Source organism: Pelodiscus sinensis, chromosome 7 (genome assembly GCF_052426305.1).
Source record: "Pelodiscus sinensis isolate ZL-2025 chromosome 7, ASM5242630v1, whole genome shotgun sequence".
NCBI classification, from domain to species: domain Eukaryota; kingdom Metazoa; phylum Chordata; order Testudines; family Trionychidae; genus Pelodiscus; species Pelodiscus sinensis.
Genome location: NC_143058.1, coordinates 30,323,386 through 30,350,415, shown reverse-complemented (window position 1 = coordinate 30,350,415; position 27,030 = coordinate 30,323,386). Strand labels below are relative to the sequence as shown.

Below are 27,030 nucleotides of genomic sequence, written 5' to 3'. Positions count from 1 at the left end.
AATCTCTTTGGGGCAGAGATTAGATTCTTTTCCTTGTCTTGTACCACACTGGAAGTTTTCAGGCACAATGGAACTGTAAACACTTCTGATGCACCTTAGCACAGGGCTGGGCAAGAGGCTGTCAGCAGGCCGGATCCAGCCCACCTGGCTCTTTCATCCAGCCCGCGACAGCTCCCAGCCCCGCCCCCTAATACGTTGCCTGGGAGCCGCCAGGGAGGCACGAGCCCTTTCAACCTTGCTATTCATTGGGCTCGTGCCTTCCAAGCAGCTACCCAGTCAACACGTTAGCAACTGACAGGGAGGCACAAGCCCTTTAAATAGCAGGAGTTGAAAGGGTTTGTGCTTCCCTGGTGGCTCCCAGGCAATGCATTAGCAGCGGAGCCGGGAGCTGCGAGCCTTTTCAACTTCTTCTATTGAAAGGGCTCACACCTTCCAGGTGGCTGCTAAGGCTTGAGCCCTTTAAATAGAATCAGTTGAAAGAGCTTGCAGCTCCCAGCCCTGCCACTAACACGTTGCCTGGGAGCCACAGGGGAGGCATGAGCCCTTTCAACTCCTGCTATTTAAAGGCTCTGCCCCTTCTACCTGAGGCCCCACCCTTTCCGCCCGAGGTCCTGCCCATTCCGGAGCAGTCTGCAACCACTTGGGAAATTTTTGAAGGGCTTCCCCCTTCAAACTGCTAGATCCATGTATGTATCTGTAAAAAAGTATAGCTGGTTGGGTTCTCGTTGAGAGATTGAGAAATGCAAAGGAAACTTTGGTGCTTTCCAACTTATATTTAGCCTGGCTATAAGTGATGACTTAGAATTTACAGAAGCACTGGCTGTTCCTAAGCCAACTTTTTCTGATGTGTTCAATTATTTACTAACTGAGAAAACACCTGTGAAATGTGATCACAAGGAAATACTGTAGCTACCAGGCTCCCACCTCACCATAAAATCTTACATACACAATGAAAACTGTGCAAGCACAGAAAGAGTCAAAGACAACTTTATTTCCTCTGCCTCTGCCTTAAAGTATTCCTATTTTCACAACATTAAATGAAAATTAGACTACAATATAAAACAAAGCATCTTATTATCCTGAAGAAGCACAACACATGAACAGTCAAGGAAAAGGTGACAGAACGTGCTTTTTTCAATTATTATTTAGTCTCATTCTAGCGTCCATATTCGATTATTTCTTATGAGATAAAAATCCCATTTGTGAAACTGTGGGAAAGGAGCTAATGCTTGTCTGTTCCCTGAAAAGCCTGGATTGAATAATGGGTTGGGATAAGCGCTTAACCTTTAGAACCTAGAGGATGTGTATACTTGTTCTCAGAACACTGAACTGAGGGAGGGGAGCCAAGTAAACTCCTCTCCTTTCATTTTCTGAAACCCATATATACTGAAAGCGAATTAAATTTGCTGCACACAAACTAAGGGAAGGACACCAAACAAACACAAGAAATAAAAAGCCCTTTAATCCAATTAAGTTATATCATTCCCTCTGCTCTGGAACCAATAGGCGGGTGCCAACGTGAAGTATTTTTCACATAACTAATCTGGTCAGTTAGATTAAGTGGCACTCCTCCCAGCAGTAAGAAAGAGTGTAGGGTATCAGCTGTATCAGCAGGGAACCCAATAAACTCTTCTGTTCTCGCTTACACTCCCATACACAGTGAGCTTCATTGTACAAAAAGGGCTGTATATTTTATAAAGCACATCTTCATATTTCCTTTATTCAGTAAGATTTCCACTAACATTACTATGCTATGGGGTAGCTCAGCTCTAATATGATTTCTCCATAATCCATGTTTCCTTCATCATATTTTGGCCTTCTAAATACTATAAAATACATTGCCACAATCCATTTTGTTTCCATGTTTCCTCCATCATATTTTGGCCTTCTAAATAGTATAAATTACATTTAGACTTCTAATCTCTTCTGAGTATACTGTGTCTTATGGGAATTCATTCTTGTCTGTCTATCATCAACCTATGTCTACTGTAGGTGGGTATGTTAGTCCTCAGTAGTCAGGACAAACAGGAGACTTTTCAAACAGCACACTGCGTCTTTTTTTTTTTTTTTTTTTTTTTAAGTTTAGACAACAAAAGAGGTGATATCATTGTCAGCCCCTCAATAGAGAGAAAAGATGGAGCAATGCAAAGAAATGATAAACATCTTGGGTTCCTATGCCATTATTGAATTTCCTCCTAAAATATATAAGGACAACCCTGCTTTTAGTAGAGACTGCAGGGTCAGATTTTAACTTGCTTGTGCCATTTCCTGTACATGCCTCAAACCATTTCAGATTTCAGCCATGATACAGGATTAAACAAGTGATTCTTTTACTGGTAGATAAAGGGTTGTCTTGGATGCATGAGGATTTAGGCCTTGAACTCCCCACACTCTGAGATGAGAATAAATCCCTAAAATTGGTTATCAAGGCAAAATGACAAAAAGCAGAGTACATCGTGAAATAATCCCACTGACAATTAGGTTTGGCTATGGAGAATAGTTTCCTTTTAAACAAGAATTCAGTTTTGCCAGCTCTCATATTAAGGAACAAGACAAGTAGTCTCCAAGTCAGTCCTCTGCAGTCTACAATGTCCTGGATATTATACTGCATGTCACCTACCAAAATTCTTATTTTTTCACGCTAATGAGCTTTGCAATATTGGAGATATATATTTGAAGATATAGGAGAAAAACTGCAAATAAATCCTGATCCTATTTCTGTCCTAATGTCTAAAAAGGGGTTTAAAAAGCAAAAACAAACAAAACCCCATTATTTTATGGCTTTTGGATAGTCTCCATTATCATTCATCCAATGTGAGTTAAATAAGAACCGTTCCGGGCTTCCTGCTAAGGATTTAGGTGCACTGACAAACAGAAGTATCGGGTAGCAAAAAAAATAAAATATAAAAAAAAAAATTTAAAAAAAAGTAAGGACCAAGGGCTCTTCAGTGCTTACTACTATGACAGTACTCTCTCTGGCAAGAGATGGTTACAATTACTAGTAAAAATAATCTTAAAATGTAGAGATTGGCCCAAACCAAAAACCTCAAATTCAAATGCTCTCACACTGTGGAAATTCACATCTGAATCCAAACCTAGTGGCTATTCCTCTCTAATGATCCAGGCTCAACCCTTGAATTCAAACAAAACCAGACTTAGGAAAGAAACCATCTCTCCAAAATGTTGCACAGACAAAAGTTTCTGATTTACTCTATGGACTATAACAGATATGACTATGCAGCTATTTTAATAGAATGCCAAATAAACACATCCTAGTGAACCCAGAAAAGCCAGGAGATTTCATGGTAGCTACGTCAAATTATTTGAAAGCTACATAATAACTTGCCATGTGTATTTGTATTTAGGCCAAAAAAATGTAATGTAAACTATAAGACACACTTGTCCAGGATGGATTCACTTTATGCTGGAGCAACAGATACATTACAAACACTGCTCCAGGTCAGTGAGCAGTTCCTCAAACTTTAGGCTATGTCTACACAGCAGCGTTATTTCGGAATAAATACCCTTAGAAATGACAAAATGTGTCATTTCGAAATAATGGCGAGCTGAAGGGTAGACAGCGCCAAAAGCCAAATTAAGCTATTTACACTTCAGCTACACAATTATCATAGCTGAAGTTGCATATCTTAATTTGACTTTTGCACTACAGTGTAGACATGCCCTTAGTTATCTTAGGATAGACGAAAAGGTGGCAGAGAACTGGAAAGCTCTGAAGTAGGAGAACTAGAAGTTAAGCAGCTAGGTCTGGGAACCAGTATCTTGTTCTGCTAGAGGGGAAGATGGGAATACCAGAGTTCAAATTCTCTTTTAGAGACACTGATTAACCACCAAGAAGTGAAGAATTTGGCTCCTATTGCTGAAAAGCAGCAAGGCCCCAGTTGGGTACATCCTATCTCAATGGCCAGTACCAGATGCTTCAGAATGCCAGAACCCTGAAAAAGGCTGCCTGCTGGAAAAGTTTCTGCCTAAGTCTCATTAATCAGAAGTTGGCTTATGCCCTAAAACACGAAGATATATATCCTCTAACTGAAATCCTGGCCCACAAAAATAAATGCATTCTAGAAGCTAAGATTTTACCCTTTATCTTTTAAGACTCTTGGCTTTTTATAACATTCCCACCCACCTCCACCCCACTAATCTTCAGCACTACTCTTGCTCAAGAATCCGGTTTTACAAATGGTGTTCCTTGGCCCTGACTCTTCCCATATACACATCCATATATCCTGCACTTACCTTATACACGGGGTAAGGATGGTGGGAGGTTATTACTTCAAGGATGTGTCTACACTGCACCCATAGCTCAAAATAAGCTATGTAACTTGTGTAGCTTATTTGAAGTCAATTTTGAAATGGCTTATTTTGAAATTTGGTACCGTCTATGTAACCACCATCAGGCCGATTTGAACCTGGGACCGCTGAAGCTTAGTGAAGGCTCCTCTACTGTTTGAGCTAAAAGTCAGCTGGCTCTCAGCCTAGGCTGTAGAGCTCCCTAGTTTTTAGCACTCATTGTAAGTGGTCTAAATGCCACTACACGGGACAGTGAACCACACTAGTTGTGGGGGTTACATACTTCCCCTAGCTGAGGAAGCATGTCCAGAGCTTCTGAGACCCACTTGAGATCTCAGACCAGCTCCCACTTACAACTGCTACTGACAGAGTCAAACATGGGACCTCTGGAGCTTCATGTAGGAGGAGCCTCTACCATTTGAGCTAAAAGCCAGCTAGCTCTCAGCCTAGGCTAAAGAGCTCCGTTGTCCTTATTGCTCATTGTAAGTGGGCTAAGTGTAATGAATGGGGCAATGAACCACACTAGGGCTATGTCTAGACTGCCTTTTTTTTTTTTTTTTTTTGAAAAAGGTACGCAATATGTACCTTTTTCTGATTGTTTTTTCGGAAGAGGCTTTTCTGAAGTTTGGCCCGCCTACACAGGGCCAAATTTCAGAAAAACTTCCTTTTTTGGAAGAGCCCTTCTGCCTCATGAAATGAGGCAGACAGGGCTTCCGAAAGAGTGTATCCGCAAAAAATGTCGGAAGAGCAGACGCGTTCCCTGGGCGCGGTGGAGTTTTTCTGGGAAACCTCTGGTATTCCAGAAAAACTCCGTAATCCACACATAGCCTAGATGTGTGGGTTACATCTATACAGCACTTATTTTTAAATCGCTATTCCGAAATGTCCATTATTCTTCGTGGAATGAGGTTTACAGGAACGTTGGACTACCGAGCCCATTATATTTCAAAATTACAGGCATGCTCAAAAGACACGGGAAATAGCTATTTCAAGATACAGTAAGCTTCCGATAATCCAGCACCTTTAGGACCAGGAGGTGCCGGACTATCAGATATGCCGGACTATCAGAAGGGGGGGCTATGAGGGGTCTAGGGTGGTGTGGGGGGGATGCCACCACAGACCCCTCATAGCCCCCCCTTCCGATAGTCCGGATCTGCCCCAGGCACCCCCAATTCAGCCGCTGCTGGTCAGTTTCAGCAGCAGCTGAATCAGGACGCCTGCGGCAGAGCAGCTGGGGTGCTGCCGGGTTGGTCCCACAGCACAAAGGGCCAGCGCTACCGGACCAACCCAGCAGCACCCCAGCTGCTCTGCCCCGGGCTTTCCGGAGTCAGCCGCTGGTCAGTTTCAGCAGCGGCTGACTTGGGGACGCCAGGAGCAGAGCAGCTGGGGTGCTGCTGGGTTGGTCCAGTAGCGCCGAGGAGCAACGCTACTGGACCAACCTGGCAGCACCCCAGCTGCTCTGCTTCCAGCGTCCCCAAGTCAGCCGCTGCTGAAACTGACCAGCGGCTGACTCCGGGAAGCCCGGGGCAGAGCAGCTCTGCCTCGGGCTTCCCGGAGTCAGCCGCTGGTCAGTTTCAGTGGCGGCTGAATCGGGGACAGCTGGGGTGCTACCGGGTTGGTCCCGCAGTGCCGAGGGACCTACCGGCAGCACTCCAGCTGCTCTGCCCCCGGCTTCTCCAATTCAGCCGCTGGTCAGTTTCAGTGGCTGCTGAATCGGGGAAGCCGGGGACAGAGCAGCTCCAATGGTCCGGCTGCCCGGAGCACTTCCGGGTTACTGATGGTGCTGGACCATCAGATGCTGGACCAATGGGGTTTTACTGTACCTCCGATTTTGGTATTCCAAAATAGCACTGCAAGTGTAGACGTAGCCCAAGAGAAAGAGAGTTGTCGTATGGCCAGATGCTAATACATTATTACATGCAGTAGCACTATGCTGAATGCTTCTAAGGGTGTGTCTAGACTACTGAGTTTTGTCGACAAAAGTGGACTTTCGTCGACAAAACTATGCCTGCATCTACACTACCGCTGAGTTCTGTCGACATAACATCGACAGAACTCAGCAGTTTTGTCGACGCTGGTAAACCTCATTTTACGAGGCATAACACCTTCTGTCGACAGAGTTCTGTCGACAGAAGGTGTTATTGCCTGTAGGGTTGCGTCTAGACTACAGGGTTTTGTCGACAAAGCAGCTTGCTTTGTCGACAGAACTGAATGTGTCTAGACGCTCTATGTCGACAGAAGTTTTGTCGACAGAGACTGTCGACAAAACTTCTGTCGACAAAACCCTGTAGTCTAGACGTACCCTAAGCGTTGATTACTAAAGGCATTGAGCATGTTCTTCCTGTGCTTAATTCAGGTTTGACATTGGTTACATAAATCAGCCTTAATATTTGGTATCAGCCTATCAAATTATAATCATTGCAAGAGATTAAAATTTGGTACTGAAATACCTTCCAATTCAGTAAAATAGTTATAGCAAGTTGGGCATTTCTGAACAATAGTTTTTTTGCAATAAGTTCAAATATTTTTGTACTACCATATTCCTCCCACTAAAAGAGATATGAATAAGAATGGAAATTGCTACTGGCACAGCAAAGTAGCAAAAAAAGTTCATTTAAAACTTTATTTTTTTAATACTATATGGAAGAAGATTTTAGAAATTTATGGGATGCTTTGCAGAACCTGCTCTCCACACCCTTAACCCCCAGCATTTTTTAAGTTTCGTGACACATTGTTTTCGAAGTCATGTTCGTAATGAATCAGCATGTTGGAGAATGTAGACTGCTGAAAATCTAAGCAGAAGATTATCCAGGGAGTCATGTTTCAGATTTGTAACATTCACTGTGATCAGAAAATAGATAATCATGAGCAGAATTTCTGTCTTTCTGTTAGGGAAACGTTATGATACAGCAACCACCAAACTGTTAACTAGTGAGATAACAATGAACTTACACAATAGCTTGGCAGGGTTACAAAGCTGGTTGTTCACATCTTCCCCCTCACATAAGCTTTTATGCATGCTCATCAAGGGTGAAAATTGAAGAGAGCAATAAAACTAAACACCTGATGGATGTATGGTAAAAAACGGCGTGCTTTCTGATCCCTAACAAAAGTCCTTGTTTACAAATGCTTGCTTCTTTTTGCCTCCAAATTCTTAGATCCCACTTTATCAGTTAGCTTATAAGCTTCCTACGCTATCCTCCCACCATGTAGTGAGTGGCCTCAAGCTGACCAGGCTAATGCTGACAGCATTAACCCACCTTCCATGGATGATTCAAAGCACTGAACACGAGGAAAATACAGGCAACCTTTCATTGCACTGAAATGGAAACACAGGCAGACACGCACAAAGGCAAATAATCTTTGGCCTAGCTGTTGAGGGCGCCTCTAAGACCCAAATACACTTCAGTGCAGATGCTTTGCTGAGCTTCATCACATTATTGCTTTCCTTCCTTATGTTCTGACACTCCCCTCCACTGTACATCTCTGGAAAGGAAAACAAACCAGAAAGTTCTCTCTTGTTAGAAATCAAGGGACAGCTGTTCCACTTCTGGCTAACAGGCTTGGATATTTTCATTTCAGGGAAAACATACATCCAGATAAGTCCCAGGATGTAATTTTATAAAGATTTTGCAAAAACTAATGTTAATATAGGAATACTCACATTGTTTAAAAAAACTCAATCAAAACATTTTTGTGTTTGGATTTAAACATTTTGCTGCAGGTTTTCAAACCCAAACAACTAAAGCACTGTGTTATCATACATGAGGGCTAGAAAATGAAATTCATTAGAAACAAATTAAAAACTAAACTGAAACTGATGAGCTCATGGTCCAAAGTAAATAAAGTCTAAACTATAAACAGCTTAAAGAGTGAAAAATAAATTACATTTTACATGAATGTGTGATTCAGCTGTAATAAGCTCCAGTGTTACCAGGAACTGGTGACATCTTAGCACTAGTGATACAATAGCCGAATAGTGCTCCCATTGAAGCAAACAGGAATTTCGTCAATTTTAAGCTGACAACGTGCCTTAAACATCAGACAGGATTTTAAAATATCAACGCATCCTACTGTCTGACCCTACCTTCCTGCAAGAGAGGAGAAACTCTGCAAAATTAACTCCACTTTCTCATTATGACTTCAAGATGCTAGGTTTTCTGAAAGGTAAGGGGCCTCGGCAGCATCAACTTCCACATGAACCCTATAGAAAATCCACTCAAGAAGGAAACAAGTTAGGAAACAATAGAGATGATCATGGTATGTCTTTGGCCTATTTTTAATGGCCACAGGCTCCATAACCACATTCTACCTTATTAAACTATGTGCTACAAGGAAAATACAACCTGCCAATTCTGCTTTGTCGCTTACACATTTCTTAGGATAATGAAATATTAACAAGCTGATGATGACTATAGTAAAGAGGTGGTATCCAAAATGTTCTTAGCTTACTTAGGGTGCATCTACACTGAACCCATAGCTCAAAATAAGCTACACAATTTGAGCTATGTAAATTGAGTAATTTTCGAAATAGCTTATTTTGCAATTTGACGCTGTCTACACAGCACTTCTTTCAAAATAAATCGCTATTCCAAAATGTCCCTTATTCCTTGTGGAATGAGGTTTACAGGGATGTCGGAATAGTGACCCCATTATATTTCGAAATAACAGGCACTCTCAAAAGACATAAAATAGCTATTTCGGGATACCTGCAGTATCCTAAAATAGCACAGCATTGTAGAGGTAGCTTTACAGAGCTGTGATTTTATTGAATCAATTTCCCCATCCAAGCACAGACAGCCAAACAAGTATAGATAAATGAGAACACACAGCGCACCTTGAGAACAGGAGGGAAAAGTAAAACAATGTTGCTCTATCATGGTCAGATGGAGGTGGCTGGCTGCAGAGTTGTTATACCTGGCTGTAGAGAACACCCTCTTGGCTAAGGAAGAACACCCTCACCCACACACAGCCATTCAGCTCAGGCTGAAGAGTAGTGAGTGGGAGGTTAAATGAATCTGACAAGCAGAGTTCCCTTCTCTCTCCCAGCAGACTACCTCTACCTCAGCCAGACTTGGTTAAAATCCCAGAGACACCATGGCCTAAGGCAGCAGTTCTTAAATTCCATTGCACCATGACCCCTTTCTAAAAATAAAAATTGCTATATGACCCCAAGGTGAGGAACTGAAGCCTGAGCCCATTCAAGTCCCACCACTCTAGTTGGGAGGCCAAAGCAGAAGCCCAAGGAATTCAGCTCCAAGCAGAGGGCTGGTAATCTGAGCACCACTGCCCAAGGCTGGAGCTCAAGCCCTAGCCACACCACCGGGGACAGAAGCCTGTGGGCAATGGGGCTTGGACTTCAGCCCTGGGTCCCAGCAAGTCTAACACCAGCCCTGATGAGCCCATAGCGGTTTGAGAGCTGCTAGCGTATGGTTTGATACAGTTAACACCCAGTAGACCCACAACTGACTCTGGAGAATAAGAAAAGCAAAGGGACAGACATGAACAAAGAGGTCACCACCCGAGCTTCACTCCAGACGTGCTGTTCTTACCCTCTTCTCCCCTGTCCAGTCCCCCTCTCTGCCTCTCCCTTCAGCATCCCCTCTCCCTTCATTTTTCCAAGTAGCTTATCTTCTCCTAACTAAGCCCACCATCTCTATCCAAAAAAAATTATGGAACTCACATTACATTTCCCACCATCACATTGTTCACTTTCGTTCTCTGTTACACCAAGGGCGTAGCCGTGGCCTGCCCACCCATTAAGCATCCCGGCCCACCTATCCACACCTGCCCAGTGCTCCTGCTAAGGAGCCAGGGGTTTGCCCTGCTTCATCTGCCTGGCATGCCAGCCCCCACACCCTAACCCCTGCTCCCTGACTGGAGTGCCAGATGGAGCAGGACAAGCTCCCCCCACCCTGACTCCAGTCCCCAGGTGCGGACCTGGAGTGTCCATCACCCCCCCAGAAGGCCAGCTGGAAGGGGTGGGGGGAGCCTCCCTCTCCCATCATTATCCACTCACCTGAAGTCGGTCCCACCCAAGTGTCCCGTCCTGGCTCCACCACTGCATCGCACCCCTTCCCCCCACCCCATTGTGTCTGTTTAGTCTATTCAGTTTGTAAACTGTTTGGGATGGGAAGATGTGCTGCTCTGTGTCTGTACGCTGTCTAGCACAATGGGGCCTCATTTGAGGTTGGTCCTTAAGCACTTCCATAATAAGGATGCTGAATATTGTTATTGTTAATAATAAACACAATCCATTGCCTTCTTAGGAATCCTTTGGGTTTTACGTCACTTTCCTGTTCATGCTTTGCCACCAGCTGTCATGGTAACCATGCACTGTTCCAGGAGTTCATTCAACCAAGACCTTGACTATCCCAAAATATTTTGATTCTCAGAGTCCTGGTATACTTTATCTTCAAACAAACAGCCTGCGCACCTATCAACAGGAGTCCTGCTTCCAAAACCAAATCCAAATAGAGCTTCCAAATGAATAAGGTTCTATTTACTATAACTAGCAATGGGCGCGAGGCCTTCCCATAATTCCAGGCAACTTGTCCACAGCCTACAGGCCTTACGGCATTACTATCTCTCTGCTGGGTAACAAACTATGTTCCACTGTCACAGCAAGTGGCATGCAACAAAAACCATTGCTCCTTTTCCTTTACACTCCTAGCCCAGTTTCTACGAGCTAGTATCATCTCTACCTGCAATTAGACTTGTAGCATGTCAATAGGACAAAACTTCTTTTCCTATAAAAACTGAAAACAAATGTTCAGAATCTGACAGAACATGCAATGAACAATAAGAGTCCAACAAATGACAAAACTGAGAAGGCATTCAAATTCCATTCCATCCTGACCACATCTAGTTGAGAATACTACACTGTGCAACATTTAGGGTACGTCTAGACTACCGGGTTTTGTCGACAGAAGTTTTATCGACAGTATCTGTCGACAAAACTTCTGTCGACAAAGAGCATCCAGACACATTGAGTTCTGTCGACAAAACAAGCTGCTTTGTCGACAAAACCCTGTAGTCTAGACGCAACCCTACAGGCAATAACACCTTCTGTCGACAGAACTCTGTCGACAGAAGGTGTTATGCCTCGTAAAATGAGGTATACCAGCGTCGACAAAACTGCTGAGTTCTGTCGTTGTTATGTCGACATAACTCAGCGGTAGTGTAGACGCTGGTATAGTTTTGTCGACAAAAGTCCACTTTTGTCGACAAAACTCAGTAGTCTAGACACACCCTTAGTGTTACTCTGGCAGTACTGGGGCTCCACAGAATCTTAGATGCAATGTCAGCTTTATTTTTCAGTAATTGTTGGATTTATTTGAAGCACAATTAAATTGTGGAGTTATTTCCTTCTTAATCACATTCAAAACATTTACATTGTGTAAACCCTTAGCAAGCATCTGAGAGCAGTCACCATAACAATGAGCTCTTCAGAGATCAGTTGGCAGGCAATCACCTGGGGCACCAAGTTCTTTCTAGTGAGCAACACGTTTGTTTTCCCCCCCTCTCTGACCGGCCAGCAGATTTTGCTCTGCTGATTGACTCTGGTGGTGGGTTAGGTTTGGCGTGGTGTTATTTTTTTTGCTTTGCCCAACTCTGGAGAAGGAAGAGTCAAAAGACTTAGGCCAGCTCCTCCTTTAAATGACACTATGAAAACAGTTCAAGTTTTCATATTCAGGTTATCTACCAAAAGGGGCTTATTCACCACTGAGCCAAGCCCAAGTAACTGGAAGAGATGGACTTCTTCTCCAAGGCCAGGGAGCAACAGGCGGGCTGTTCTGTGCCCTATTTACCCCTACCACGGCTTGCACGCCTGCTCTGCGAGGGCCGAAGACTGGTGGATCCAGCCATTGGTCCGACTGCCTCTCTCATCTTGAGCTCAAACCCCATTACACTTACTGCAGAAGGAAACTTCCCTGGAGCTGAGATTTGAGTGGGCTTCCTAAATATAACTCTCTTGCCATAACATGTTCTGCTGCTTGTGGGGCCCACTGAAGCGGTGGAGGTAGGATTCCTGTCAATGACGAATTAGACAGCAAGTCACTGCAGGGGTGAGAGATTAAGTCATTTTATGAATTTTTGGTGATGAACTTAACGCTTTATGCTACAAACCTTTCTAAATTAAAGGACTCCACTATAAAGGGCCTACACTTTGCGCACCAAGTGGGACTGCTCCTTGAAGGGGTCTATGTTCCCTCTAATTTTTCTATCCAGGTGCAGAATAAATCTTGTTATGTGCTCAGAGGCATGTGCAGACGTGCACCACCAATAGAAACACATGCTCTGCCATCTCTGAGCACTCTGCTAATCAGCCTGGCAGCACCTGAATCTCTCCAAGGTGGCCATCCAAATACACAGCTAACAAGGAATACTGCTCTTCACTGTGAACTCCTAGGAACTGCACATGGCTAATGGGGTTTGCAAGTGTAGAGCCGATTGGGAGTCAGGACAGAAATGAATTCAAAACTGCAGCTAAAGAAAAGCAAAAGCTTCCATGAGAAGTGGTGACATAAAAATGTGCCAGAAACTCATAAGGTTTTAATTTTGTAAAACAGAAACTCCCTTCCTGGTTCATACCTTGTCTGTCAGATTGTAGCCAGGAGCATATTCTCAGGGCTGAGGTTCAAGCCTTTAAGAATAGGAGTTTACCATGGAAACCCAGACACAACCTCTGAGTACAGAGGCGTGAACTGCATGCACTGTATGTAAGAGCTGTAAAACAGACGGTTGTTTTGAGGGGAAATAGTCACTGAAAAAAATCTTCTTGTTAATTTCTTCTGCAGAAGAAAGATCAGATTATTCTGAAACTGGATATATGGGTTGGGTCCTTTCTCTAAATCCCAGGGGAGAAAAGAGTGAGGCGGGAACGACATTATTGTGGATTAGATCAATTCAGTATTCTCATGTCATGTCTCCAAACGTGACAACACTTCAAGTTGCACTCAAAGGCCAAGGGCAGACAGAGACCAGGGTCAATTCTAACTCACACTTGTCCAAGTGCACTGATTCAGTTTGCAAAGGTGTAACAGAGGGAAGAATCTGGCCCTCTAATGTAGAGTGGAAACTCCCCAATTCACAAATCTTTCCTAGCAGCAACGAGGCAGAGGCCCCTCTTGCTTCAGTAGTTCTTCCAGAATGATGAATGTTATCATTGCCTCATTACCCTTTTGCCATGAATAGTGACAGCACTATGAAAAATAAAATAAAGCAGCCTTTACACACGCACATCTTGAAATTAAAGGCAAACTAAAATCCTATTTTGAAAAATGAAATAAAGTGACCAAATTGTCATCAAATCAGCTAGAAGATCAGTAAAGACATAAAAATTTACAGAAAGGACCAGGCACCGCACTTAAGGCAGGGAAGCCATCAGTAGTCTTCCTGTGTACACTGAAATAATACTTGACATTTGCAGCACAGTCTTTCTTCCACAAGAGTCCCAAGCTTGGCATTTAGCCAACGGTCTACACTGAGACAAGGGGTGTGTCTAGACTACAGGGGGGGAGGGGTTCAGAAAAAAGTGGCCTTTTTTCGAAAAAACTTCCCCTGCGTCTAGACTGCCACAGCATTCTTTCAAAATTAAATCAAAAGAAAGCGGCGGTTTTATCAACTGCGGTAAACCTCATTTTACGAGGAATAACACCTTTTTTCTAAAATGCTCTTTTGAAAAAAGGTATTCTTGAATGCAAACAGGGCTTTTTTGAAAGAGAGCATCCAGAATGCTTGGGTGCTCTCTTTCGAAAAAGCGGCTCACTTTTTCAAAAGAAGTGGTTGCAGTCTAGACACTCTCTTTTGAAAGAGGCTTTTTCGAAAGATTCTGTCGAAAAAGCCTCTTTCAAAAGAGGCTTGTAGTCTAGACGTAGCCAAGGTGTGAAGTCGTACTGCTTATGGGCAATGCATCCTGGCCCATACTGTGTGCTGAAGTGACTGGAAGACATGACCCCCACCTCCTTCCTTTTGGGATATACTGAAAGTACCCAACGCAAGAGAGTGTAACTGGGGGGTGCTCCCGCCCTGGACCTGATCTTCACAGAATTTTATCTGTTACCAATCTCAATTTGAGAGTTCTTATGTGATTCGCTACTATCTAGGCTAGCACCCTCATTCACTGAACCAGTGACCTCCAAAGCTAGAATACAGATTTCTACAGACTGACCTTAAGAACCAGCTCTGTAACTAGCTCACTGTATGCAACCCGCTAGTCAATGTGCATTACATGTCTCTCTCTGTATCCATTAACAGCGGCTGTCAGTCTGTTTATCTGACACACAGCTAGCTCTTTACCAGACAGAGCTTAATTTGTGCTGGGGCTTGCCTCTTTTCAGACCAGTGTGCAGCCCCAACAACTAGTCCGTCAGTGGCACAACCCAATGTGGGTGAGGTCACAGTAGGATCAGGACGTCATTTTGAGCTCCAGCACCTCCCCCATTACAAATTAAGTACCAGCTTTGGTAGATCTGTTCTTTTAGCTCTGGAGACAGGTCCCTAGTATAGTCGTTGCTAGATCAGCAAAGATGATGGCTTTCAGGCTTGTGTTCTCCTTCCTGTCCATGCAAGTTTCAACGTTAAACCTAGTCAGTTTAAATAAGAATTAAAAGCTGTTTCAGGATCAGTGCCTGGCTCCAGAATCCTGCCTACCACACTGTGGGTTGAATAAGTACATTTTCTTCTCCCTCCCACTCTCTTAAATACTTCTCTCTCCTCACCTGTCAGTGTGTGAAAAATCCACACAAACAGAAATTGACAATCCACTGAGGGCCAGATTCATACTGGGAGAAGAGCCAGAAGCAGGAAGAGATACTGTGCTGAGGTTATTATCCTTAGTTCTTTGGGAGAAGACCTACAGCTTATGATTTCTTGATCTGATTTTATTTTTCCACAGAATTAGTGGTCTAGGGCATGTCTCACTTCACACATGGTGCAGGATTTCACATACATGAATTAGGTTGTTGCTACAAAAGACTGCCCACATTTTATCCTAAACTGTAAAATAAGACTATACCTCCATGGCAGAAAACAAGTGGCACTGCATTTATTGCAAACCATTTGCTACTTTGCTTGCTCCTCATCCCATTGAGTGTCCTTGGGCATGACTACAGGGAACCCAGAGCTTTTGCCTCTACCTAAGAGTCACTGGATACAACATAAGGAAGAGGGATAGTAACCTTTAGAGATCAAGCTTTATTTTTTTACTGTAGTGTTTTTCATTAAATTGCAATTCTGACCATTTAAATGGGTCATTTTACTACTCAGCTACACAATTAATACCAGCTAAAATTATGGGCTGTTGGTTTAAAATGAGGCAGAAAGAGACTATTATAGTACCAGTGGGAAACCTTAGAGCACTGAAGCTCTGTTAATCTCACTCTGCAGGAGTTAATGTAGAAGCTGGCTGAGTAATGCTTGCCCTAATATTTTGCCAAGAAAAAGAAATCAACCCCACAATTTACAGGGATCTGGGATAGGAAGAGACAATAAATCCCCAAAATCACAGAATTTGAAATATTCTAATTAAAGCTTATTGCAGTCAGACATTTTCTTTGCTACAAAGACATCAAGTTAACTATGGCCATTCTGAAACACCTGATCAATATTTTGCAGCAAAGGACTTCAGTTCATGAGCCATCTCAGATATAGTGAAACCCAGATTTTTGGTGGCATTCCTGGGATCATTAAGGACATTATTTTGATTTGCACATGTGCAAATTCCTCCCTTCGGTGCTCTCGTAGTATCAAAACTGGGAGAGACCACTTATCTAGAAGGTAAGTGCCTTATTCACACATGACATCGAAGGCAACAGAAGAGGGATCATCTTGTGTAGGGGCTAGACAGGACAAGGAAGAATGAGGAGGGCAACTCAATACTACCCATAAATACATTTTATGATTATCACAGTACTAATTTCTCAGTCTCTACTTCACTGCAGTCAGATGACTAAGTCGCCCAGCTACAAACCCTGTACATCAGGGCTCGGCAGACTACGGCCCGTGGGCCAGATCCAGCCCATGGGCCAGATCCAGCCCATCAAGCTCAGGATCCAGCCTGTGGACCACCCTGCTGGGACCCTCAGGCATGTAGCTGTGTGGTTTAAAGCTTAGTCCATGAATCTCTCTGCTCTGCAGGGAGGGGGAAGCTTTGTGCAATCTCTCAGCTCCTATTGTCTTGAAACGACCAACCAATAGGAGCTGAGAGACTGGCCTGGGGATGGGGGCAGCAGCAAGCCTCTTCCCCCTCTTGGAGCGGAGAGCTACCTCGACAGAACAGCTTGCAGTTTTAAGTGATTTGGGGCTGCAGCAGGCAGGAAACCCAGTTTAGGTAAGCACCTTCCAGCCAGAGCCTGCCTCTGGCAACCCAGCCTGCCCTGCACCCCAACACCTTCCCCCCAAGTCACCATCCAAACCCTCTGCACCCTCCTGTCCCTGGTCACAACTTCTTCCCACACTCTGCACCCTTTCCTATACCCCTCCCCCACTCCAGAATCCTTTCCCACACCCAAACACCCTCCCAGACCCTGCACCTCATTCCCCTGACCCAAGTCACCACCCACACCCTCTGGAGTCTGTACCCCCTTTTCCCCTTCTCCCAGGTCACAGCATTCCCTCCAAGTGCCAGTCTCCCAGGCCAGAATCCTCTCCTGCACCCATGCACCTCCCTGACCCTACACCCAATCCCCTGACCCAGGTCACAACCCCTTCCTTTGCCCAAACATCCTCTCAGACCTCACACCATCCACCCCTGTCCCTTACCCAGTGCACCCTTCTGTGCACAACCTCCATTCTAGACCTTGCACCCCCTCCACAGAAAAGTGCGGCCCTTGACCACTTTCCAAAATCTTGGAGTGGCCCCCCACCAAAAATTATTTCCCACCCCTGCTGTCGATTCAGGTTTCTCAAACTTCACTGTACCACGACCCCCTTCTGACAACAAAAATTGCTATATGACCCAAAAGGGAGTAGCAAAGCCAGAGCCCATGCTCAACTGCCCTGAGTGGGGGTGCGGCCAAAGCCCAAGAGCCATTACCATGGGCAGGGTGGAAAGCATGTGAAGAAGTGACCAAAGCCAAAGCCAATGTCTTCAGCCCCAGGCAATGAGCCTGAAACCTGAACCCCGCCACCCAAGGTCTTGAGCAGTGGGTCTTGGGCTTCAGCCCCATGCACCAGCAAGTCTAAGCCAGCCATGACCACCCCATTAAAATGAGATTGCAACCCACTTTAGGGTCCCAACCCACAGTTTGAGAAATGCTTCTACTGCATTGAAGGCTAACAAACAATTTAAAAATATATGAATGTATTGCGTATTAGTTATTGATTGATGCACCAAATGATATGAATCTCTTTACATGTGAATGTAAATATATCCCGTATGTGTCAAATATACAGTAGGGAGATATACACAGTGAATCTCTGCTAAGTATGCATTATAATCTGGGCTGAAAACTTCTGGAATTTCCTAATATATTCCTCTTAATATCAACTCACTCTGCTTAAAAATATAAATTCAAAGAAATCAAAGACTTCTTAGATTTAGCAGTAACCTACTTTAATACTATAGAGAGGAAATACACCTAGAAATGTCATTTGAAAGGTGCAAAATTTATTATTATTACTACAAAGCAAACATATTTATATATGACATTAAAATCAGTCATTGCTATAACATATTCGTATAGTATTTTTAGCCACAATACTAGAAATTAAAGTATAGAGCCCATGTTCTACTTGACCAAATAATTTCTATGAACAAAACATCATACAAGGTTTAGATTTCGCTCTTAATGTCTCTTCTTTATGGGTTGATTAATCAGCTTATGCAATCCAATTCTTCAGTCACTCTTAGAAACAGACATGTCCTATTCCAAAAAAATATTCGTCGAAAGAAACACAGAACAACCCAAAATTAAACATCACTGAGCCACTAGAAAAAGAAAGTAAGTAATCTCTTCTAAATCCTAGGGAAAGGAAAGTTAGTTGAGGCATAAGGCAGCAGATACATACAATTGCATCAGCAAGACAGCACTTCAAACTAGAATAATGATGGGTAAACAACAATTAATGCTTCAATGATTTTCTGTATCTGTATGCACCATACTAGAGGATCATATCTTACACCAGTTGCTTTCTTTGAGTATGTCTACACTTGCACCCTCTTTCGAGAGAGGGATGCAAATGAAGACATTTGAAACTGTAAATGAAGCTGGGATTTAAATATCCCGTGCTTCATTTGCATATTTGCATTATGGCGCTATTTCAAAATAACAGACGCTGTTAAGATGCAGTTATTTTGAGAGAAAACCCTTCTCTCGAAATAACCCTTATTCCTCACACAATGAGGTTTACCAGTTACTTCGAGATAACGGTTTTCTCTCAAAATAACCACGTCTTAACAGCGTCTGTTATTTCAAAATAGCACCATAACAAGAATATGCAAATGAAGCATGGGATATTTAAATCCCAGCTTCATTTGCAATTTTGAATGTCTTCATTTGCATCCCTCTCTCGAAAGAGGGTGCAAGTTTAGACATACCCTTTGACTCCAGAGGAATGAACTGGAACAATTTGCATGGCTTAGCTGCAACCCCTGAACCTCAAATGATGAAATCTACAGAAGCACTGGGACCTCTTCTGAATGGTGCAATTCTTTTTACGAGCACAAGAAATAGGGAAAACTGTACATGCAGAAATAGAATCAAATTCTGCTCTTAACTATACCGTTATAAATCCAGAGCAAGTCCATTACATACTGCTGTTGTAAATCCAGAGCAACTCCATTACACAGGCTATGTCTACACTGCAGAGTTTTTCTGGGATAGCAGAGTTATCCCGGAAAAACTGCTGAATCCAGACAACGCGTCTGCTCTTCTGAAATTTTTTTCAGAAGAGCAGACGCATTTTTTCAGCATCCCTGTAAGCTTCATTTTATGAGGAAGAAGGGATGTTCCAAAAAAAAAAAAAAAAAAAAAAAAAAAAAAAAAAAAAGGGGGGGGGGGGGGGGTTTCCTATATTTGGCTCAGTATAGACAGGCCAAATGTTGGAAAAGCTTCTTCCAAAAAAAGAAACGGAAAAAGCTACAGAGATGATAGTCCACAGTAAATCAATGGTGTTACTCTATATTTACACCACAATGGGCGAGAGCTGGATTTACCCACCTGGGGAATATTAATATTGTCTCACTTTATCCATCCCATCAAAACACATAATCTCATTGTATTACAGTGCTAGTAATGCATGAAGAGTGGTGAAGCATCTCAAAGGCACAATGCTCCACACCCATGGGGCCATCCTTTGCTGCCCCCTGCACACCATGTATCATCCATTTTTCATGTAATTGAAATAGGCCAGGTGAATAATGCACAATTTTGCATGATATACAACATGACCCCTGAAGACCTTTCTGGTTATATGTGAAACATACAGAAGTACAGAAGAGCAGGATAGTGCCCTGAAGACAGAATGTTTAAGAAAAACAGAAAACAGGAAATACTATGGCATTTTAAAACATCAGCATATTTTTTGACTTGAGTTACTGATACCTCCTCAAACTGGAGGTGACCCTGAAAACACCAACACTTTTAAACTAAAGCAGCCTACTACCAGCCAATCCAATAAAAGCTTTGAAATGATGTACCGCTCACTTGAGTAGAATCTTTATGCTCAGTCTACACTAGGAAAATGACCTATTGCTGACAATGGCTCTCAGCACTATGCCCCTGGCAGGTGATGAAAACCAATTTATTGCCAGTGTATTCAAGACAAAAGCAGTCTCCGCACCACTGCAGAAAGTATGACTGCATCCTGTTTCCATCCATGCTTTCTGTAACACAGATCATGCTTTTGTGTCATCTACATGAACCACAAACCATATTTACACCAACTGATCAGATGCCACAGGGGACCGATTATTGACAACCACTATCAGCAACAGCTCATTTTTCTACTACGGACAGACTCTAAGTGGGAAGTTTATTAACTATGTAATGATATTTTTCCTTGTCAGACTTAGCAGCATCCATTGTTGCATACTGCTAGGAACAGGGTTGTGTGGGAGTTTAAAAGGGAACCACGAGCGATGCAGTTATCACGCTGAGAGATTCTGCCTCATATGAAGACACTCCATGCATTTGAACAAAACACTCGTTTTTCTCTCTCTCTCTTCCTTTAGCAGTGTGGGCATTTTCTCTGACTGAGACAGCAGCTACATTGGTTGCACATTTATGAGTGTAGAGAAAGCTAAAACACTGGAGCAAAGTGGCTGTTTGACACTTTCCACCTGGAGAGATGGTACCTATTGATCTGTGACTTGGAAATTTTCTCAAGTGCATCAGCCATTCATCTGAAGACAAATTTTCACATCTATATTGTTATTATGACAGTTTAACGCTTCCCAAAAGGGGGGAGGGATCAGAATGAATAGTCCTCCAAATGGACTGAAAACTTGAGAAATGTTTTATTATCCTGCAAAGAAGATGAGAGAGGAAAACATGGTCATTACTAATGTTGTGTATAAGATGACATGTGCCCCTGCTAATGTGGATTCTGCTCGGTAACAGTCCAAAGCAGTGTGGACCAATGCATATTCATTTTCATCAGCTGAGTCTGATGCCATGAGCATAAGGTTGATTTTCTTTTTGGTGGCTCCGGTTCTGTAGTTTCTGCACTGGAATGTTGGTCTTTTAAGGGTTTTGAAAGCATGCACCATACCTTGTCCCTCTCAGATTTCGGAAGGCACTTCAGATTCCTAAACTTGGAGTTGAGTGCGGTAGCTACCTTCAGAAACCTCTCACATTGGACCTTCTTTGCCTTTTGTCAAAACTGCAGCAATTGTTTTCTTAAAATGAACGTGTGCTCAGCAAAATGTGTAATGTGGTTTGTCCTTTTCACATTTGTTCATTTTTTTTAATGGTATCCTTTGGTATATATGGTTGTGACTACTTTCTTCCACTATTTGATCTGAGGAAGTGGGTCTGGCCCACGAAAGCTCATCATCTAATAAACCATCTTCTTAGTCTTTAAAGTGCTACATTGTCCTGCATTTTGCTTCAACTACCCCAGACTAACACGGCTACATTTCTATCAGTGTGCTCAGCAGTGATCCCTGTACGCTGTGCACTTGTGCAGCCACTTAGAAGCAATTCTAAAGCCGTCCAGCTGATTAGCAAAGCACCCGCAGCTAGTTTTTTTGTTTTTACTAGTGGTGCACATTCACAGGCCTTGGTAAACATAAAAATATGTATTCCGCATTCAAATGGAAAAAATCTGCATATGAAGGGAAAAGATTGGAGGAAACATTGGTGCTGAGATATCATCTGAGGTTATTATAACATGAAATATCTGGCAGATTGTGGATTAAACATAGCCGGAAACATATAATTCTCCCCCAAAGAGTTCAGTCACAAATTTAATTAATGCATTTTTTTTAAATTAGCATAATCAACATAGAACCATGTCCACTGGAATCATGGCCAAAGCATGAAGGGGCATGTGAATGTTTTGCATATCTGGTTCATAAATACCTTGCAATGTCAGCTACAAAAGTCCCATATGAGCACCTGTTCTCTTTCCAATTACACTGGAAATAAGAATTGAGTAGCATAAATTCCTGTAAATGTAAATAGACTTCTTTATTTTAGCAATTGACTGAGTGGATTTGCAAGTTGTAAAGTTTTGCATTAATTTGTTTGGAGTATAGTTATGTGAGAAAAAAAAATCTACTTTTGTAAGTTTCACTTTTATGATAAGAGATTGCAATACAGAACTTGTATGAGATGAACTGAAAAATATAATTTTTGTTTATCATTTTTACAGTGTGAAATATTCGTTTAAAAAATAGTAATATAAACAATAATATAAACTGAGCAGTATACACTTTGCATTCTATGCTGTAATTGAAACCAGTATATTTGAAAATGTAGACCATCCATAAATATTTAATACATTAAAATTGATATTCTATCGTTTAACAGTGCAATCAAAACTGCGATTAATCGTGATTAATTTACTGCAATTAATTTGAGTTTGTCGCATAAGTTAACCAATTAATCACCAGCCATAAATAAAACATGTTCTTCCAATTAAAATCTTGTGATATTCATCAAAAATACTGATACAAAAACAGGAAATATCTGATACAGTATCTGACATAACAGGAAAGCCATTAATAAAACTTTACACACGTTTTAGGATTCTGGAGACATCACAAGTTGTTGGTACTTTGTTCTTAGTCACAACATTGTCATCAGAAACCTTGATGTCTGTTTCCCTGTTACCTGTGGCATGCTACTTCTCCATTTAAATATACCTATAATTATATGGCGTCATGAACTTTTGTGGGCAAAACCCACTTCTTCAGATGATCTTGAGTGTTCTCTGAAGAAGTGGGTTCTGCCTATGAAAGCTTGTGATATTTTATATTTGAGAGAGAGAGAGAGAGAGAGAGAGAGAGAGAGAGAGAGAGAGAGACCTGCTAGTCTCTAAGGTGCCACAGGACTACTTATTGTTTTTAAAGTTTCAGCCTAGCTCCTAGACTTAGGCCTCAAAAATGTTAACATTCCCATGGCCACACTCTTCTCCAAAAATATGTTTAAAAAATTCTGTCTATTAAAATGAAATGACAGAGAGATTTATTATTGGTTTCTAGGGAAAAGACAAACACTTTACAAACTCTATTAGGCCAGGAATACTGGGAAATAATGCAGAGATATTATCACTGATCAAGACCTGCCATGATTTAATTTAGCACAAGATAGGAGCCACTGAATCCTATACTAAAATAAAACTAACTATTCTATTCTATCAAATATAAATAGTCCATAAGCTTAATCCAAAAAGTCCCCTGCTGCTTCTGAGCTGTGAAGGGAGCCAGTGGAAATCTTGTAAGAGCCAGCATTCGACTGAGCCACTGCTGCTTCAGACAGGATGTTCCAAGTTTGTGTTTCAGCACTGGGCACTTTTACTTCCAAACCCCATGTTTATTAGGCAGCACTCATGAGTCTTTGATGGAGTCTCAGTAAAGATTCTGAAAAGACACTACCTGTTAAAGGGAATTGCTCAGTGAATAAACAGAATCAGGATAGGAACTTACAAGTTCTTTACAAATCTAAAGAAAACACTGTGGGAAAGGACACTCAAGTAAGTTTGAACATTAGATTTCTCTTGTTTTAACTTTCAACTGGTTGCAAAATAGTATTAGACAAAAATATTTTTCTGATCGATGTGTGGCTCAATCCTATTTCCATCAAAGTCAGTGGAAGTTTTGTTTCCACAGTGCAGAATCAGACTCCTTATGTGTCTATTGGAGGTTGGAGAGGGGGGGCACTCAAAGGCACAGCTGATACAGTCTAATCCATTTGTATGCTGTTCTGAATGGGTGAAATTTTGGTCCTAATGATTAAAAGAAGAACTATGATCTATAACGTGATTCCTCCATAATGGAGAATGCTGAGCCCTGAAGGAAGGTAACGCTGCAAGAAGCTTAAGCAACCCTGGAAAGTCTTCCCTTTGTGGCCTCTTGTCCAGAAAAACAGCACTATGAAAATTAAGTACCTACAATGTCGATGGTTTCTATTTGCTATACTGAATCTACAGTCAAACATCTTTATCGCCTTCTGTTTGCATTGCAAAGCTTTTATGTTTTGTCTCCTCAAATTTTTTTAGTGTATCTTCCTCCCACAAGTGATTAGTACAGAAAACATTTCACTCTGGTGCACAATGAATTGCTATTTCCCAGGGGACTTGTGCCAAATGTAACATAGGGCAATGGTACAAAAGTTATACAGCTGTCTCAGACTTTTCCTTTGAAGTCCTGAACCTGCAGAACTAGATCATCTCTTATAGCCTTGTAAAACACTGAAATCAATGGGACTATTCTTGCACATGAAATTAGGCAGGTGCTTACCTACCTTGCTGACAGGGTCAAGCAAGAATCAAAAGAAGGCATTTTAAACACGTTTTCATAAATTATAATTCCAGGAGCTCTCTGCACTAACTATAAAAGCATCTTATGGCCAAGTGATTTCAGTGTTATTCATTACCTCTGTGCATAATCAAGGATTTAACATTTAGACGTGGGCTGTCTAATCCAGTGGTCACCAACCAGTAGATCGGGATCTATTAGATGATCTTGGAGCCTCTGACAGGTGATCCTGACTGGTTTGGCCAAGAGGCTATGAAGTGCTGGTACTTCAGTTGCCCCTTTACCCACTGTCATGCTGCTCCTGCCCTCTGCCTTAGAGCTGTCCCCTGGGAGCCTCCTGCTTACTGTGCAGGGTGTGGAAGTGGGAGGAGGGTGCTGATGTCAGTGTGTCCCTCCTCCCCCCACTCCTGTCCCCATCTCCACACAGAGAGATGGGGATGGAGGGAACGTGGCAATGCAAATCTCTGACATTCACTCACTGTGTGTTTGTGAGAATGATAAACACACAAACACTGTCATTTACTCTCATCTCCTAACCCACCACATACCTGAGGGGTGGTTGTTACTCCTTTTACTACTTGAAAAGTGGGTTAGTTTTGGTTATTGACTGGTCTGTCCATTTCATAGTTTTCATTTCTCTCTTACACTTAAATTTAACTCTCTGAGTAGTGAGTTCTCAAATGCCTAACCTGTCGTGGCTGGAATAATTATCCCTGTGGTAACTGCTGCTCCTGGCACATCCCTGCAGCCCCTGAGAAAGACAGAGAGGGGGGTCTCCACAGGCTGTCCTTGCCTGCAGACACCTCTCCTGCAGCTCCCATTGATCAATAATGGGGAACTGTGGCCGGTAGAAGCTGTGGGTTCAGTGCCTGTAGATGATGGCACCATGGAGTCAATGCTGTACATGCTTTCAGGAGTGGCACAGGGCAGGGCAGGAGTAAGCCTGCCTTAACCCCACTACTCCACCACTCAGAAGACATCTCAGTTAAATGGTGCCCAGACGGAGCCTGCTTCCTGAACCACTGTCCCAGAGCTGAACCTCCTGCCCCAGACGCAAGTCCACATGCACCCAAACTCCTTCCTAGAGCTTGCACCCTGAAACCCCTCCTGGACTCCAATCTCCCACCCTGGGCTAACCCTGAGCCCCTCCCACTCTCCAAACCCCTTGGCCTAAGACCAGAGCCTGCACCCCAACTCCCTACCCCAGCCTGGTGAAAGTGAGTGAGGAAAGGGGAGAAACAGGAATGGAGTAGAGCTGAGTAGGGCTGCCAAGTGTCCAGTTTTCGCCCGCACAGTTCGGTATTTTGGCCTTCCGTATGGTTTAAAAAAAAAAAAAAAAGAGAGAGAGAATACTGGACATGTAAAAGGTCCAGTATTTTCTGTTTTCCTCGGACAGAAGGCCAGCTGCATCTGCGAGGGCAGGGGGAGCGAGGAGCACGGTAATTTAAAGGTGCAGCGACCTCTTTTTGTTTGCTTAACGAGTTTGGTCTCTTTTTTTTTTTTTCTTCACAACCAATTTTTCCCTGCCTGTTCGGGATTTTTTAGAAGGTATCTGGCAATCCCTAGAGCAGGGTGAATTCACAGAAAGGGATGGAGCAGGGGCAGGGCCTCAACGAAGGGGCAAGAAGGAAGTGAGGCAAGGGTCTCTGGGTTTGAGGTAGATCTTACATTGCACTTACATTGAAAAAGGGATCTTGTGGTTAAAAAGGCTGGAGACCACTGGTCTAATCTATAAGTTCACTTTGCTGATTCAAAGCCCAGTTAGTATAACGGATCTTATACTAAAGCTTTCTGAATGGGAGAGAAGCAAAGATACTAGTGTTACTGAGAAGTTAGGCCATATTCAGTCATTTTTAAGTCACCAGTTTGTACTTCGGATAAGTGGTAACTAAAATGGCAGTGCAGCTCCAATCTGGCAGACCTGATGCTGAAAACATTAGTATTAGGGCTGTCAAGCGATTAAAAAATTTAATTGCAATTAATTGTGCTATTAATCTTATACTCCGTCCCTTGGGGCAGCCCTGCATGGAGCCCCGGATCAGTTGGAGTCTCCAGCTGACCCCGGGCTCCATGCAGCGTTGCTACTTTGAAGCACCGGGAAGTGTTTCCAAGGGGCAGCTACCGTGGAGCCAGGGTCAGCTGGGGATTCCCCAGTTGACCCCGGCTCTGCGGATTCTGGGGAAATGCCACCGGGAGTCCGGGATCAGTTGGGGAATCCCCAGGTTAGCCCAGGGTCTGCGTTGTGCTGCCCCTTTGAAGCACTGTAGTGGCACTTCAAAGGGGCAGTGCCTCATTGACGCCTGCGATTAACGCGTTAAAAAAATTAACTTGTTAATTCTGCCCTGAATTAATCGCAGGCATTAATGCATGTGAATTGACAGCCCTAATTAGTATAAATCTGGAGTAACTTCAGTCAGGTGAGTGAGTTATCCCAGAGTCTCTCAGCAGTCATTCAATAATGAGTAGGACGTCTCCTTGTCACTCTCCTATTTGTTGATCTGTTGATGGTAGACCAGCCCGAGTCTGGAACCGCAGGTCTTATTGTAAAAGGGGCAGGTGCTTGTGGCTATTGGAAGGAAGCAGGAAAGTTTTTGCAGCTCTCTCTCCTTCTCCACCTCGCCTGCGCTGTGGCGGGACCTCTCAAATTGCATCAACCCTTCACAGATTACCGCTCTCCACTGGGGACAGTCCTGGGCAAGGTTCTCCCAAGTGTCAACATCAAGGCGGCACTTTTTAATTGCCACGTCTTTCAGTCATCCAATGGGTGGCCAAAATTTAACTTTTGATTTTGACCA

General features: G+C 43.0%; 1 protein-coding gene across 5 annotated transcripts in view; it reads right to left on the bottom strand.

Moving 5' to 3' along the window:
• The window catches only part of FMNL2 (formin like 2), a 283,706-nt gene that overhangs the window by 177,458 nt on the left and 79,218 nt on the right, over positions 1 to 27,030 (bottom strand). The gene's annotated exons all lie outside the window — the stretch shown is intronic.